Here is an 18217-nt window from a genome sequence, read left to right as displayed (position 1 = left end):
AGTTAATTGTGTCTATTTTTTATGAGCCTTACTTTTACCTGTGTATCTTAAAAGTTCAAAAGTTCATTGCCGCTGTTAGTTTTTATGTTGTTCTGTTTTTATTTAGTTATAACATTGTGCATTTGTAATCTGCTTTAGAGCAGCAGAAAAAGGAAAAGTCACATAATTTGTAGTAGGTCTTTACTTTTTATAGATAAAGAGACACCTGCTTTTACCGGTGTATGTTATTCCTACATACACTAAGGACGTTCACAAATAAAACCAAAATGAAAGCCGATCCATGTTTAGAGGACTTAGATACATGAACGATACAATTTTTATCATATCCTGCTCTACATACATGTGCTAATGTCAAGTCTATCATTTTTGCACAGTTTTGGCACATACACAATGACATCATTATTGACCTTGAATTATTAGTATACACGGAACAGCAGTCAGGTTTTGTAGTTATTATTTCCCGTCGGCCGTTGACAACGAGCATACCGAAATAAATCAACCATGTAAAATTATGATGTTTAAGATTGTAAGTAGCAAGTTCAAGGTTGATTAAGATAATTATTTGTTACTTAAACTGTTATGCAATACCTGAATTAGTTGTATGTTCGATTAAAAAATGAACTATTTACAAATTAACAATTACAATCCTACTTATCAACTGAATAGCCGTTGTATACAACGAAAATGAACAAAGCATTTACACCATATTTAAAGCACAAAAACAGTCTTGTCACATCTTCCTATATCTATTGTCAAGCCTACATAAGATCAACAACCATGATGATAATAGTATATGGCTCAATATGGGTTTTCTCAATTGACACATACATGAATGATGCTGATCAAGTCTACAAGGCAACACAAATGACTGCTTCATCAGTATAAGAAAACGCTTGACATTTATTAAATGCATATCGAAATCCTTATATCACATCAACATTTCAAAAGAAAATTTCATTCTGACAAACTGTATAATATATCTATAATCATGATAATGTTATCAATGAAAATACCTTTAACACTGCATACATTTAAATACAGATATAAACTATCCTATAAAGATCTCAAGCCTTCTTATTGACCCCTCAGTCATTGACCACTAGCATAACGAACTCAAAATTGACGCCATATGTAAACAATTTCAACTTATGTCTTTGTCAAGCAGACATAACAGCAGAAATTATTATGTTTATCGTTATTGGTTGATTATTATTAGTCTAAACACGAAATATATGTTGTTGTTCCAGCCGGAAATCCAAGCCAACACAAATGATTGCTTCATCAGAACATCAAATTTCTTTTGTTACATTAATGATGCGTTTGAAGTTCATTAAAGACATATCGAAATCTTTATAACAAACATGAATAACTTATTTAATAGAATATACCGTTCTGATAAACAGTGCTATATAGCTCAATGTCAAAAATTAAATACCCATTTTGAAATTCATTACATGGCAATACATACAAATTATAAAATGATGCCGAAAAAGACTAATGTAACATTAAATTAATTCCAATCATTGCATAATATATAAATTGTTTGAAGTTCATTAGAGACACATCGGAATCTTTGCTGCAAACAAGCGTAACTTATTCAATGGACGATTCAATTGTAAAAAATTATTCTATATAACTTCAATGGTGAAATAAATCAATACCCATTTTGAAATTCATTACATAGCAATACATACAAATTATAAAATAATCAATGGTGCTATAAACAGACTAATGTAACATTCCTTTTTTTCAGATAGTAAGTAGCAAGTTCAAGTTTGATTAGAGAAGTATTTATAATTCAAACTGCAATGCAATACACGTAATAGCTGTTAGAATAAGAAATTGTTTTCCTTTTCAAATATTACAATTATAACTATTATTTACTCATTGGCCGTTGAATACGAGCAAAATGAACAAATAACTGACACCATATTTGAAGCATAAAATCAGTCTTGTCAAGCTTACATAAGAACACCAACTTGATGTCTGCATGTCTGCAGTATATAGCTCAATATAGATTTTCTCTACTATACACATACATGTATGTTGCTGTTTAAGTCTGCAAAGCAACATCAATGACTGCTTCATAAAAAAAACATTTTTTAAAGCTCATAGAAATAGCTTATAGACATTTAAAGACATTTCTTAATTCTGATCACACATCAACATTACTATTTTAAAAGAAAACTTAATTCCGATAATTGCATAATATATAAATTGTTTGAAGTTCATTAGAAGCACATCGGAATCTTTGCTGCACACAAGCATAACTTATTCAATAGACGATTCAATTCTGATCATTTTTTTCATATAGCTTGATGTAAATAAATTAATATCCATTTTGAAATGCATTATATGGCAATACATAAACATTATAAAATTATCAATGATGCTGAAAAGGACTAATAACAGTCTCCGGGACAAGTTTGCAATTCCGCTGAGTGCAAAAGTTGTCACCTTACTTTTTGGAGTTAAGTCAAAACAAAGTTGATAACTTGGTTGGTATTGGTTCCCTGATATTTGTCCTAAAAATTTTTGGCTCTAGCACCACTGTTGAAAAAGTTATGCCCCTTTTTTCAGCAATTTCCTCAGAGGAAAAGTACTTTTCCTCAAGGGAAATCAAATTTCCCTGAAGGAAAAAGATTTTTCCTCAAGGGAAATTGTTTTTTCCTCAAGGGAAATTGTTTTTTCCTCAAGGGAAAAAGATTTCCCTTAGGGAATTTGCTGCATAATTATTTCCTTTGAGGAAATTCTTTTTCTTTAGAGGAAATTCTTTTTCCTTTGAGGAAATTTGAAGCTTCAAATTTTCCTTCGAGGAAATTTGCATCTTCAAATTTTCCTTTGAGGAAAAACTTTTTCCTGTGAGGAAATTTGTAGCTTCAAATTTTCCTTGGAGGAAATACTTTTTCCTGTGAGGAAATTTTTGACAAACACTTTTCCTTGGAGGAAAATTCAAGACAACAAATTTCCTCTGAGGAAATCATTGTTCTTCAAATTTCCTCTAGGGAAATTTCTGAACATCAAATTTCCATTAAGGAAATGTTTTTCCTCTATTGTAATCTCATAACAGTACAAACAGTATTAATATATTTTCTCCTAGACTGAACTATTGATACAAAAGATAATTAAAACTTTAATACAAATTTCTATGGTGAGTATTAAACATACAGAAACAAAAGGTTGACTATTTAGCATGTTTAAGACAATACAATAATAAGCAAAACGCTATGAATATCATACCATTTGTGATGTTATTAATATTGTGCTCATATTTGAATATAAAATAAAATAAACACTTTTCATGTCAAATTAACTTGTCTTCTGTTTCAGCTGCTGTGTATTCGACCCCCTACATAACAGTTCAGTGCATAAATAATTCAATCCACATGACATCTTCCTTCAATTTGTTGAATAAATTTTGGCAACATGTTCTTTAAACATCTTCTTTGTATATTTGACATGATGGAGCCATGTACATGAATGGATAAAGCAGGTGTTTATTTCGACAACAAACATGACAAAGATACTATTATTTTTCTTAATTTCTCCATAATCCATCAGTGAATGAATGTAGGTTGTTACATTTTACACAATTGTGTTCTTTGATAGTACTCCATTTTGTTTATAGCAATTTTGTAGGATTTTTTCTATTTCTTTTTCCAGAAAAACACACAGTTGAGTTCATTTCACATTAATAATCCAATTAGCACATTATGTAGAAAAGTATTAACAATTAAAATTCCTCTTCAGTATAGACCTCCAGGACCTGTTGATGATCATAAAAACCAAGATATCTGACCTATAATACACAAAATTAAAAAAAATTGTTATAAATTGAGAAAAAAACAGCAATAAAAATAAGCTTATTTTATCATGTTTTAATGAACATTTTGAGAAACTTTCATTTGATATTCTTACTTGTCATGCTTTTGAGTTCTCTTATTTCAGTGCTTTGTGTCCAAGATTTAATATTCTTTGTTTAGTGCCTTGCAGTGATATGTAAAGTTGAGCCACTTGCAATAGTTGTTATAGAATGTTCATATGTTGTGTTAATATTTGAACCACTGTCCTATATTATGGTCAGGTTGAGTGCTCACAGACATGAGGCCTAAATTAATATATTGTTTGTTTTCATAATCCCTATTCTGACAAGGCAGGTGTGGGTAGGTAGGTTGGTAAATAATTTTATTTTTCCCAAAAGCATGAATATTATCTGATGATCCAGTAAGCCCGAAAATCAGAAATGAATATAATAATATTTGGCTTAGTTTTGACAATAAAATTTTATGAGTAGGACCATTTTTGCAGGGTCAGTCGGGATTGGAGAAACAAACAATATTTTATATTAGGCCTGATTTTTTTTTTATTAATTGTTATTGCCTTTGAACATGTTGAACTAAATTGGATTGTTTAAATCTTTATATGTTGAGATCTTTAATGAATGACCTATAAAGGAAGTGTTTTCTCATTATTGAAGGCAGGCCCATGATTGGCCTTTAATTTCTTGCATCCGCTTCATTGAACTCTGGTGGATAAGTCACTCATTTACTATACCACATTTTCTTATTTTTTTATGAGTCATCATTCAAAGGCAATTTCTTTTATTACTGTCATTCAGAAATTATCCAAACTTTTTAGTAATGCAAATAATGTGACTGGGTGAGTATCGCAGAAATAAGAAATCATATTTTGATAACAGAAACATATATATATATATCATGTAACTATATAGATCTTTATGCAGATTTTTTTTGTAATCACAATAAGTTGTCCATTCCCTGAAAAATCTGAATTTACAGTATATAGAAGTGGTCTTACCATTTAGGCCTTGTTGTATTCTGTTTATCTTGTTTTGCGCTCATTTCTATTGTAACTGTTTATATTTTATATTATTTTTCTATATTTCTTGTCCTATAAAACATATAAAAAAGGGTAAAAATTATTATTAAACATCAGTTTGTGTTTTTCTTTATATGCAGTTATTTTTAAAAAGAATGGAATATTTGTGCTATTTCATTTCACAAACTTTTTGCCAGTCATGACTTTCAAAGACTTTCACCCTGGTCAATAGTTTAAAAAACAAACATTCCCATACTTTTTCTTTGTGTTCGTACTAATTTTTCATTTGACAAAAAAGACATGATTCAACTATTCTTCTATAATTTGTTTCGCTTGACTATGTTAAACTCTGAAATATTGTTAACAGTATAATCTGTATGTGTCTCACTCGTCAAAATTTCAAATTAATATATAAATAACCAATAAAAATGCTATGGATGGCTCAGCTTGATACAAACGTATAGGTTGAACCCAGAACAGTTTGGGCAAGTATGGACACAACATTCAAGCTCGATACAACTCTGAATTTTGAATTTTTATTGTGATTCAATAGTTGATGCAGCATAGGTTTCTGACACAGAATGAATGTGGTCCAAGTACTTAAAAAATTTTAAATTGACAATTAACCTCTAAAATGGTCCAATACTCAAAATCTCAATACATGGTTAGATGCAGCATATCAACATGATCAAAGAATCCCATTAATTCATTTTTTGATGAAATCAAATAAAGTTAAATTTCGGACCCTTTAGAATTCAATGTAGACCAATTTGATAATGGGCCAAAATATAAAAAATGTTAACGAATGGTTAGATTCAGCATATCAAAGAGCCCCATATAATCAATTTTTGTAGACCAATGTAAACAAGACCAAAAAACTAGGAATCTAAATGCACAGTTAGATTTGGCATATATATATCAAAGATTTGGCATGTATATATCAAAGAACTCCAATAATTCAATTTTATATAAAATCAAACTAAGTTTAATATTGGCCCCTTTTGGCCCCTAATTCATAAACTCTGAACAAAAACTCTGGTCACAAAAAAATTTCACAGATTTCTATCAACTTGTACTAAAGTAATTAAGAGGAAACTAAATGTCCTGGGACAACGACGACTACATGATAAAATTGAGAATGGAAAAAGGGAATGTGTCAAAGAGACAACAACCTGACCCTAGGTTAGAGGGTTGGAATACTTTTCTTTTACTGATCAATGCATTTGAATGGGAGATATTATAGTTGGAACCCCTCTTTACTCATGATTGGGACCCCCCTTTGAAAATGGCTGGATCCGCCCCTGAGAAGCATTATAGAAAAATCTATAACATGTATAAGCTTTAACTCAAAATTAGGATCACTTTATTTTTAAAGGGCAGGCACAGATCCAGAGGGGGGTTCAAGGGATTGGAACCCCCCTTTTTTGGATTATCAATGCATTTGAATGGGGGCATGTAATTGGACCCCCCTTCCCCTTTTGTCCTGGGTTAGAATCCCACCCCACCCCTTTTTAAAATGACTAGATCCGCCCCTTAAGGGTCTATAATTAAGTTTGACAACATCAGACATACTACTTTAATAAAAATAAATGCCACATTTCATCCAATTTAATTTCATCTCTTACTTGCTATTTCATCCATAATATTTAAAGAAATATAAATTTGGGAGTAGTATGATTTTAATTTGCAAGTTATTAACTATCCAAACTAGAGACCTAATCATGCTAATAGAGTAGATATACTTGACTAATTTAAATCAAACTTGGGGTGACTGGGAACAAAGATTTAAGGGAATAGATGACAGTTTACCTACAATGACCTAGTTTCATAACAATAGCATACATTAATAAAGACTACATGGTCACTCTTATGTTAAAATTTTGGGTGTTCATTTTTTAATGTTTAATGCTAACAATTTCAACTACATACAAGTATCAAGATTTGATCCTACATTATTTAAATATTGAAAAAAATAGCTTTTTAAATTTGGATCTAATCTAATTATATATAATTGTGTATGTCACATGGATGTATTTTAATGTAAAGCATCTCAAAAATCATTAGCCGTCTCATATTAATTTCAGTTCTTCAAAAGGCAAATTTATATGACATGTATGAGCTTATGCTGAAAATAGAGATTTCTTATTAAGGAGAAATCCCTGCCCCCTTTTTGTGTGAAAATTTTTGTTGATTATAGGCCTATAGGGAATCACAGAAACATGACTGAGGCAAGCATCCCCCATCTGAATCTGAACCCCCCCCCCCCCTTTTCCCCCAATGAAAAGTTCTGGTTCGTCAACCTTTCACTCAGGTCATTGGTGAAGAGTTGTCACACAAAATAAATGATACCAAATGTTCATATGAATATGTTTTTATCTAGTGAGTAGTGTAGGTGTAAGTCAGTCAGGAGGCAACCATTTGATTTGTAGGGTGAAAAATGTGATTAATCTTGTTTGGTAAACTTGTGCTATAAATAAAAATTACCAATCCATTAAAAAATCCGTGAGCCCAATCTCATCCAATGAAATAGATTATTGTCTGTTTTCGAAGTTATATGGAAGAAAGTTAGTAGTCCAGATAATTATGACGCATTGCAAGGCATTTTTTCTGAGGAGAAGTGTAGAACGGGGGAATGGAACCAATAAATTGATCGGATCCGAAATGTCCTTCCCAGTAAAGGAGCACCTATTATTTTGTAGGTAATTATTATTAGTGTCGGTGGTATCACAAGTAAATCATAGTGAATATTGCATGCACATTAAAATTAGCAGATAAGAGACAATTATCAACTTGTGTTTTATTCACGTTCTCGCAGTTATTTACGGTAAATCAGCTATATAGACCTGAGATACATGTATAGACATAGGAAGATGTGGTGTATGTATATATAACCCAAAACAGATGTTCGGTTCTAGTACTATATTATATATATAGTGGCTATGTGGCTATAGTATAGTATATGACTTTAAAATAACAATTATCAATTATATCTGTATTCTGTGGCGGGTCGAAGGGGATGGAATCCGGGGTTGGACTCCCCTAGCTTTTTGTGAGCAATCATTGCATACATGATAATCTCGGGAATCCTCTCAAGTTCCTATATGCAATAAAATCAACGGTACTAATTTTGTTGCACCAGATGCGTATTTCGACAATACATGTCTCTTGCTCGTGGCCAAAATATTTGAAATCCAAAGCATATATAAAAGATATACAAGGTGATAGGACGTTCCGTTGGAATAGGTTACCTGTGCATCAGTAAAAGTTTTAATATAGGAACCTTAAAAATATGTGAACAGGTCGTGAAAAACTCTCTTTTGACACTTAGGTATTGCACTGTTGCATTACACACCAATCAAAACGCAAACAATACGGGAAAAGATAACATTTTAACCTACACAATATATGAATAAGGTATACACTTTTGAAATGTAAATTATATGAAAAGGGTGGGGTAACAGAAACCCAGCGGCAATGACACCCCTTATTTAATGGAGACATGTTACTTTTTGTAGTTGGAACCCCCTTTATCATGGCTAGATCCGACCATGATTTTTACATGTAAATCAAGCCTCGGGTATTTGTTGGCATAACGGTAACCACGAAAGGGGGGGGGGGCTAATTAAAAGCACGAGGAATTATAAATATACAATTCAACAGGGGTAGAGTGCATGGAGGAATGGGAATTAAAGTTGTCTCTTCACGATAATCGAAAAAAGTATCTTGCACGTTATTTTCATCATCTTGTCTGAAACCCTCTGAATAATCGGAGCTTCATGGCGAAAACAAGGCATGTGAAATACTAATAACATACACTTCTTTTTTTATACGTTGTATGGACGAATGTAGGACAGAAAGTCACAGGACAAAAAGTCACAATTTAGTTTTTAGAATATTTTTCTTTAAGCAAGAAAAAATAATTTAAAAAATAAAAGTTTTGTTTTTTTCTTGAAGTGTTAAACCTAAAGCAACTTTGTAATAAAAAAATTATTCAATAAATATCAATAATGATCAAATAATTGTTAAGAAAACAAGATGTCATCATGACATGGTACTTAAATGGCTTCATGGTGCCAAGAAATATCATTTTTGAATGATTAAAATTTACTATTTTTTTATTTAACAAAGCTTATGAATAATGTCCTACACTTCAAAATGAATAGATGTAATAAAAAGATAATATTTCAAGATCTTTCTTTTATATATTCAAACAATTGTCGAAGGATTAATTGTGACTTTTTGTCCTGTGACTTTTTGTCCTATCTAATTTGTGACTTTATGTCCTGTGACTTTGTGTCCTGTGACTTTCTGTCCGTTTACCGTATGGACAAACCCATAAATCCCTAAAAAAAATGCTTGATTCATGTCATGTCAAATAAATTACAGCGCGGAAAGGTAACTTTAATTTTATATCAAACCTAGATTTTTGTTATATATTTTTTCAATAAATTTAAAAATCTTAATTAGGCATGCGTGAGTTCCGTTTCATGAGACCTACACAGATTTCTATAAAACAAATTAAAAATTATAAATACAGTTTTTCAATTCTTTCCGGCATAGATTAAAAAAATATGTATATAATCTTTATACGAGTTTGGTTGAATTATTTCACTTCATTATAATGATAAATCTTTTAGTTCTTAAATTTTTAATTAAAAATGAATTTATCATTTTGATATTTAACGATAAACTTTTTAAATTAAAGTGACATGGTCAGTAACCCAATTAGTTGCATGGCTGATTATCATCTTACAGGTGACCCAGTAATTTTCCATATGACAGTGGCGTGTGCCCTCGGGGTTATAACGGGCAGTGTATAACTTATTTTCTGGGGAACATCCTGTCCACGTGTAGTAATTAGCATATATTGCAACAGATGACATTAAACAAATTTTCTTTGTAGCATCGGAGGCAATTTCATGTTCGACCACACAAAATATTTCACAAAAAAGATATGATAAAATCAAAAGAAAAAGATAAAGAAATATTAACAAATAAATGTGAAATTGAGTAAACGGGGATTCGTGTTTTTATTAGCTTATTTTTAGTGGACAACAACAAATGCAGTTTTTAACGACCTTGTGTGACCTATAGATGTTGATGTTTGTGTCATTTTGGTCTGTTGTGGATAGTTGTCTAATTGGCAATCATACCGCATCTTTTTTTTTTAATATTGACTGGCTATATACATGATATAATATATATAGCACTTGCACGGTCGGTCCAGTGGACATATTTCATACTAGATAACTTATACAGTAATTCTTTTTATATATATGACAATAATTGTCCGATCTGATACACGTACCTATAATGTACAGAATTTTGAACAGCTTCAAATATATGCGGTTCGTAGAAACACCGCAAAGGACCTCCTTAGTGCACTTAGAACAAAAATGTGCACTAAGGACCTGATGGAATGATACAACTGTCTCAAAGGATATGGCATATATAAATAGACTTTCTAAAAGGAGAAGGTCCGGTAAGACACCTTTTTAGCCCCAAAATATAGCAGTTTTACAAAATTATTAAAAGTAAACTTTTAGTTATTTTTTGGTCAGTAGAATGCTTAAGCTTCATTAATATGGGCTTTTTTTTACAATACATGGCACATTTATCGGGTACTGGCACCATAAAGTCATGCTAAATGGCAAAAACCATCTGTAAAAAAAGTGACATTTTCCGGCATATTTGGTGGATTTTTCTTATTTGAGCTTGAATCAGATCGTTTTTAATGACAAAATCAGTGAAAATCTTCCACATACACTAATAGAATCAAATAAAATAGACACTTAAGTGTTTCAAAAGTGGTCAAAATCTTTATTCAGATGAACCTGAAATTTGAGGCCAAAATCGGTCCTAACCGGACCTACTCCTTTATATCTTTTCTATAATGTTTTCTCGACACGTGCCTCAAAAAGTTGATTGTCACCGTTAGTATAATCGGTAGAAATTCATGTTCGCTCAACCTTGAACCGTGAATAATCTGCTAGTATACTGATTAAACATGTACTAGTATATGATATTTCAAATTGTTCTCTATTTTTTTTCATTTGTTTGTTTCTGCAGTATTTATTCTGTCTGCTATATTTTTTACTTCTAAAGTAATAGCGTATTTTCAACTCTTTCAGTTTGGGATTTTTTCATCCTTTTAATTTTAAAAATACAAATAATTGTGAACACTTCACGGAAAAGTGAGGATTGATATTTGGTTGCTTAACGTCCAGTTGCCAATACTTCATTCATTTTTCTAATGTCAGGAACTATGCCATTTATCAATATTGCGATTAAATAATTAAACTTATAGAATTAATACTTAAAAGTTTATTTATAGTAACCATATGCCGGATGAACAAAAAGTGTGCCATTTATTGAAAAACATATGGTTTGGTATAACAAGAAAACTTCTCTAGTGTTCTAAACATTTCTCACATAACCCCTCCCCCCAAACCCCCACTTCAAGCTCTGGATCCGCGCCTGCCCAAAGTGCTTATTACATTAAAAAAAAAATGGTATTCATCTTCAATTGTTGAAATAAAGATGAATTGTAAAAAAAAAGCATTGACACCAGTTTAAAGTTATCTTTCATAGAAGACAGTTATGATTTATTCTATAATTCTCTTTTTAAAACGTAAAATAATTTTACCTCTTGGAGTTTTTCTATATTACTTCTGTAATCGGATTTTGAAGAACCCCATGGACACCACATACTCTCAAATGTCTTTCAAGGAATAATGATAGTATGTGAACTCTTGTGTTGTTTGTAAGGAAATGAAATATCAAAAGCCTTTATTTCTCAATTTGTATCTCAAAATAGAGTTCGATAATTAAAAAAAAAGCTTGCATAGCAATTTCCTTAAAAACTAAATATATATAACAAATGCAAAGTTTTAAAACACAAAATTTATTTTTAATTTTTCTTTCATAAACTTGAAATTATACTACGCTAATCCGTTAGGTTAACAACCATTGATTAATCAATAAGTAACGATCGAAAGACAATTGTTTATTGGATTAGGTTGATTGAACATGATAATTCGGGAATCTGCAATAAACCGTTTGTCACGTGGCGAGTGGCACGCGTTTATTAAAAAGTCATTTAACTTCAAAATCTATTGATACCTAACTTTATAAATATGAGGTTTTTAATCATATCCTCTTATATTCATGCTCGCTGTGATCTTAAAACATCGTTTTAGTGTCCTTAATGCAAAAACTTTCTTCTTAGTGCACTAAGAAGTCTTTTGCGGTATTTCTACACACCGAAATATATGGCCTTATTATTGGTAATATACCATATTAGTGTCACTAATGGCTTAACGTGTTACCAAATTAAAAAGAAGAAATAGGCTCAAAACCGCATTTTTAACTTTAGATTTTTTTCAATCCCACAATAGAGAAGAGGTCCGGTATACAGACTAATTAAAAAGTCCAGATGAGAAGTTTAAATTTTAACTGTTTCTTGACGCATGCAAAAAAATGCAGTACCTGGTTACAGTTGCTCATTGACAAATTATCATCTTTCGATTAAATGATCTTAAATCTATTTGGTCTTAATTTTAAAAGTTATTAAATCTAAATGTGAAGTGATCTAAAATGTTCAATATTAATGAGTATTTTCGCTGTGAAATGAATCTAAGGTCGTCTAAAAGTATATACATGTGTATTTGACCCGACTACTGACTACATAGTAAACTATTCATTATGTATGTATAAGGGGGTCTGAGCGGGACTCGGGATTGTCGAGGCATATTTTTTGTAAACGTGACACATGAAAGTCAAATTATGACACGAAATCCCGAAATCCCGGGCTTAAAAACACGAAATCCCGAGGTCCCGAAATTCGAAAAAAAGAATTATCGGATCCCGAAAGGGTCAATCCCGAAATCCAGAGCTTAAAAACACCCGATCCCGGAGTCCCGATAAAGGTCCTATATCCTCCCTCAAATTATATATTGTGCCGTGAAAATGCGAAATGAAGTTTAGCGGGACATGGGAAATTACAAAAATATCAGAATTGTTCACCTATATAGTGTAAGCGTAATGGCATCATGCGGGAATCTAAAAAAATAAAAAGTAACTAAGCGGGATCCGTGAACAGAACCCCCAATGAGACCCCCATTAGTTGTGGCTTATTTTGGTCTTTTTAGTTCGTTTCTTTCCCATGTACATTACTTGACCGTTTTTGTAAAACAACAGCACTCGAGGTCTGACAGTATTTTACCAAGAAATGCACAAAATATTCAAGAAGAAGGCCTAGAAAATTTAAATATTGGTATGCACACATACTCCCTAGCTGCGGTATCGTAGCTCTTTAGGTCCTTTTGTTATTTTTTGAATATTTGCGGACCATAGATCGTCCGCAAATACTGTTATTTTTTGACTATTTGAAATAGTCAAAAAATAACAAAAGGACCTAAAGAGCTACGATACCGACGCTAACATACTCCCCTGTCAGCACAGACAATTTTTTTTTTGTAAACGCGCCAAACTCGTTTCTAATATTTATAATAGAACTGAAAAGAAAACTGAAATGGAAATGGGGAATGTATCAAAGAGAACAACATGACCAAAGAGCAGATAACAGCCATAGGTCACCAATGGGTCTTCATTGCAACGAGAAGATCCCAAAACCTTAGTCCAAATAATTATGACGTCTTGAAAGGCTATTATAATTTTTTTCTTTGACGCCTTACATCGAAGTAAGGCGTCAAAGAAAAAAATATAATAGCCTTTCAAGACGTTATAATTATTTGGACTACCAAAACCTGAGACTGGGGTGGATCCTGAGTCATATAAAGGGGTTCATAACGCAGGACAATTTTTTTTTTTTTTGGAGGGGGGGTCAAACTTCATGTCCCCATTCAAATGCATTGATCGTCCATTAAAGAAAGGGGTGCTTCCAACATGTCCAACCCTCAGCCCCCCTGGATCCGTGCCTGTGAGTCATGCTTTAGCTTGCCATTAAACAAAAATGTATACTAGTTGAGTAATAATGGACGTCATACTAAACTCTTCAATACAAAAAAAAGAAACTAAAATAAAAATCATACAAAGGTCACAAAGGCCATAACTTCTGGCTCCTAAATAAGAAAAAGTAAAAATGCAGTGGGGATAAAAGCCTTTACTGTAAATTCTTGAAATTACAATTAAATAAATCATCTCACATCACTGTGCATTTCTTGAAATTGGTCGTATTAATAAATGCATGCAATATTTTCAGAAAATTTCAATATATAGGCTTTTAAAAGTCAATCTTGTGCATGATTATCAATGATTATACTCGCACAATTAACACATGTGGTTCTCAAAACTCAAAGGTGTCTATGCTATTTATGACAACTTTTCATACCCCCGCTTTCAAAAAAGGGGGTATACTGTTTTACCTCTGTCTGTCAGTCCGTCCGTCCGTCAGTCAGTTCGTCCCATGAATATTTTTCGTCGCATTTTTCTCAGGAACTACAATACAAGGATTTCTGAAATTTGGTTTCAGGGTTTATCTAAGTCATTTATACCGTGTGATGCGTTTTCAGATTGATCACTTGTCAACTTCCTGTTAACCGAACACTTGTATGATTTTACACATGATAGCCAAGTTGAAAATTTTCGTCACATTTTTCTCAGGAACTACAATACAAGGATTTCTAAAATTTGGTTTCAGGATTTATATAAGTCAGCTATACCGTGTGATGCGTTTTCAGATTCATCACTCGTCAGACAACTTCCTGTTTACCGTACACTTGCATATTTTTACACTATTTATATTATCCACTTGCGTCGGGGGTATCATCAGTGAGCAGTAGCTCGCAGTTTCACTTGTTAATCAAGTATAAATTTACAAAATATGTTTAGAACTATATGATTTTTAGGTTTTTAAGCATAGATATAGTAGGTCAGGATCTGCGAACTCTCACTGACTGACTGAGCACATAAGTTCAACACTTGTTTTTTGGTGATGTTGGTGTTGCAAAGTGTTTTGTTTTGTTTTTCTTTTCTGCATCTTATGTTTTGCCTTGGCATTGTCAGTTTCATTTTCATTGCCTTTGGTTTTTTTTGTTATGTTAAATAACAAGTCACATATATAAATCATGATAATTAAGGTCCTTTTTAATTTTTAGGGATTTTAAATTTTTAATTTATAGTTAGGGATTTTATTCATAAAAGTGGGGATTTTCCAGTACGTATACTATTAATAATGCTTTGAGCAATTTTCATGAAACTTGGTGAATTATTTTTGTATAACATAAACATGATAATTTTCCTTTTAATTTAAAAAAAAAATCTGATTTATGTCATTGTACTATTATGACTTGGGATTAGGATAGTCTCAAGAATGCTTTCACAAATTTTTATGAAACTTTGGTGAATTGTTTTTATATCTTGACATAAACACCCTTTTTATTATTATAACCCAAAGTGGAGGGGGCATAATGTTTAACACTTGATCATTTGTCCGTCTGTCCCAAAGTTGTTTTTTGTTCTCTTACATTACTTTAGTTTGCCTCAACCAAATTCAATTAAACTTTTACAAAAGTTTGTTATCACAATGCTCAGATCAAGTTTGAATTTTGGTGATGTCAGTGTTACTGTACTAGAGTATCAGAGTTATGCCCCTTTAGAAATGGGGAAAATATGCTGAATTTTTGGTTTCCTGTTTTCTAAACTTTAGTTTGTCTCAACCAAATGTTATGAAATCAATACACAATGCTAATCACCACAAAATACAGATTAAGTTTGAATTTTGGTAGTGTCTCTTTTACTAAATTCTATAGTTGTGTTCTTTAAAAATGGAATTTTTTTTCGGCCTTCTAACTTATTAGTTTCCCTCAACCAAATTTTATTAAACTTTAAAACAATACTTTTTATCACAATTTTAATCAGATCAATTTAAAATTTTGGTAGTAAAACTTTTACCGTTCTTCAGTTATGTTCCTTTAAAACTTTGAATAATATTCAAGCTGGAGTATCATTCCCTATTTATCATGTATATTTTTTTATAAGATGCAGAGTTAAGGAACTTTAGTTGTTGCAAATTTATTCAAATTTTGTCCATTTTCAAAATCTTTGAAAGGTTTTAGAAATGTATTTGTTAAAAAAATCGCAGCCTTAAACTTATAGTCACTTGAGAGATCTATAAATTGAGCCAAATTATATACATTTTTTATGTCAATGAATACCACTGTTTGTGCATGTTTTTTTTTTTTTGGAGGGCAGGGGTCTTATTTGCGCAGTGCTCATAGTTTTTTAGTCGATCAATAAAATTCATTTAAAGCAGACCAGCTATAAGGGCAAGAAGCTTATCAAGCACTCATGGTTTAGATTCTTAATAAAACACACATTAATATACATATAAATGTACATTAAACAGAAAAAAATATTGATGCAAGATGTCATTCAACTTTTACTCTTTTATGTATAGGACAAGAACTATAGAAGATACAGAGAAATAATATACAGCAGAAATGATAGGCAATGTAAAATTTGCAGAAGCCAACTAAACCTAAATGGTAAGGCACCTTTTAATTTTAAAAAGTTATTGAACTTGAAAGATGATTACTAGTATCATGATTACTATAAAAATTCAAAGTAGTGGTATATATTAAATATGAAAACTATCATGGCTTTGAGAAAGCAATTGTAGGCCTGTTACGACCTTCAATAATGAGAAAATCCATATCCTATACTATAGTCAAAGTAGGCAGCTATAAAAGACATAAAGATGAAACATTGAATCAATCCAAACTGTAAAACTAATCATGCTTAGTGTCAGACTAAACTGACAAAAGCTAAAGGCTCTGAACTTTGGACAGGCACAATAGGAATATGGCAAGGTTATATAAAAATAAGATGTGGTATGATTGCCAATAAGACAACTCTCCACCAGACAACCAATGATGTAAATTTCCTGCAAACATGGACTTGACTACTGTAAATCAACTAATTTTTCGTGAATACTTTATTTGGCATTTTATACTTTCTAGTCTACATCGCAGTTATTTATTTTTCTCGAGTTCAAGTTTACTTAATGTATTTTAATAAGGAAAGATACACATGAAAAACATTTATTGCTGTTTCTCTCTCCATTTATAACATTTTATTTGTTTATTTTGTGTATTTATAAGTGATCAGACATCTTGGTTTTCATGATCAATAGGTCATTACTGAAGAGGAAACTTAAAGTTGAAATTTATTTACATAGTGCATAATTGGATTAATTTGAAATGGAATGTGTGCTTTCCTGCAAAAAAGAAATAGGAAATTTCAACATTATCACATGATAATGACCATATAAAACAAAATGGAGTTCTATCATAGATACACAAAAACACTATTGCATAGAAGCAACAACATATCTTAATCAAAAGAAAGGAGAATGCAGAACAAATACTATTTTGTTGTTGAAAAAAGGAACACCAGTTTTATCCACTCATTTACATCACTCCCTCATATCAAATATACAGAAGAAGATCATTGAAGAACAATTTGCAAAAATGATTTCTCTTAGAATTGAAGGGAATTGTTTAGTGAATGGAATAATGTATTCACTGAATTCTTACATAGTGGATTGAATAACTGTACACAAGCTGAAACAGAAGAAATTCTAATTTAAAATAACACGAAAAGTGTTTATTTTATTATTTAATCTGCAAATATATAAACAAATTCTTTAGAACACCACAAATGATATAATGACATTCAAATTGGTTGCTTATTAATGTATCACATTGAAACAATTTCAAAGAAAACAGAAGCATTTGCTCCAAAAAAATTATAAATCAAAGTTAAATTTATATAAAAAGTATAAACAATACCTAGATCTAAACAGTCAGACTGTATTATTTTCAATGTCATTAAAATGTTGAGTCAAACATTTATTAAAGTTTTAAATATCATTTGCATCAATTATACAGTCTTTTAATAATTATATTCATACTGTTTGTATACATGGTGTAGTGAAGAAATGTTTAACAAGTAAAAATAATGAAAAACATTTCCTTAAGGGAAATTTGATGTACAGAAATTTCCTTGGAGGAAATTTGAAGAACAATGATTTCCTTAGAGGAAATTTGTTGTCTTGAACTTTCCTCCAAGGAAAAGTGTTTGTCAAAAATTTCCTCACAGGAAAAAGTATTTCCTCCAAGGAAAATGTGAAGCTACAAATTTCCTCACAGGAAAAAGTATTTCCTCAAAGGAAAATTTGAAGCTGCAAATTTCCTCAAAGGAAAAAGAACTTCCTCTAAGGAAAAAGAATTTCCTCTAAGGAAAAAGAATTTCCTTTAAGGAAATAGAATTTCCTTTAAGGAAATAGAATTTCCTCAAAGGAAATAATTATGCAGCAAATTCCCTAAGGGAAATCTTTTTCCCTTGAGGAAAAAAC

The 18217-nt window shown here is 31.3% G+C and overlaps 2 long non-coding RNA genes across 2 annotated transcripts; one reads left to right on the top strand and one right to left on the bottom strand.

Annotated features, from left to right (window-relative positions):
• Positions 1–3187: 3187 nt before the first annotated feature.
• Positions 3188–7496, bottom strand: LOC134689659 (uncharacterized). The gene is made up of 3 exons (XR_010101894.1): positions 7324–7496; positions 4819–4911; positions 3188–3799 (listed from the first exon to the last, which is right to left on the bottom strand). It is a non-coding gene; the product is annotated as an uncharacterized LOC134689659 (long non-coding RNA).
• Positions 7497–13032: 5536 nt separating this feature from the next.
• LOC134689658 (uncharacterized) lies at positions 13033–17821 on the top strand. The gene is made up of 3 exons (XR_010101893.1): positions 13033–13114; positions 16259–16346; positions 16962–17821. It is a non-coding gene; the product is annotated as an uncharacterized LOC134689658 (long non-coding RNA).
• The last annotated feature ends 396 nt before the right edge of the window (positions 17822–18217 follow it).

The sequence above is a fragment of the Mytilus trossulus genome, chromosome 11 (assembly GCF_036588685.1).
Source record: "Mytilus trossulus isolate FHL-02 chromosome 11, PNRI_Mtr1.1.1.hap1, whole genome shotgun sequence".
NCBI classification, from domain to species: Eukaryota; Metazoa; Mollusca; class Bivalvia; order Mytilida; family Mytilidae; genus Mytilus; species Mytilus trossulus.
The sequence above is the reverse complement of the archived record's forward strand: the minus strand, read 5'-3'. Positions and strand labels throughout refer to the sequence as shown.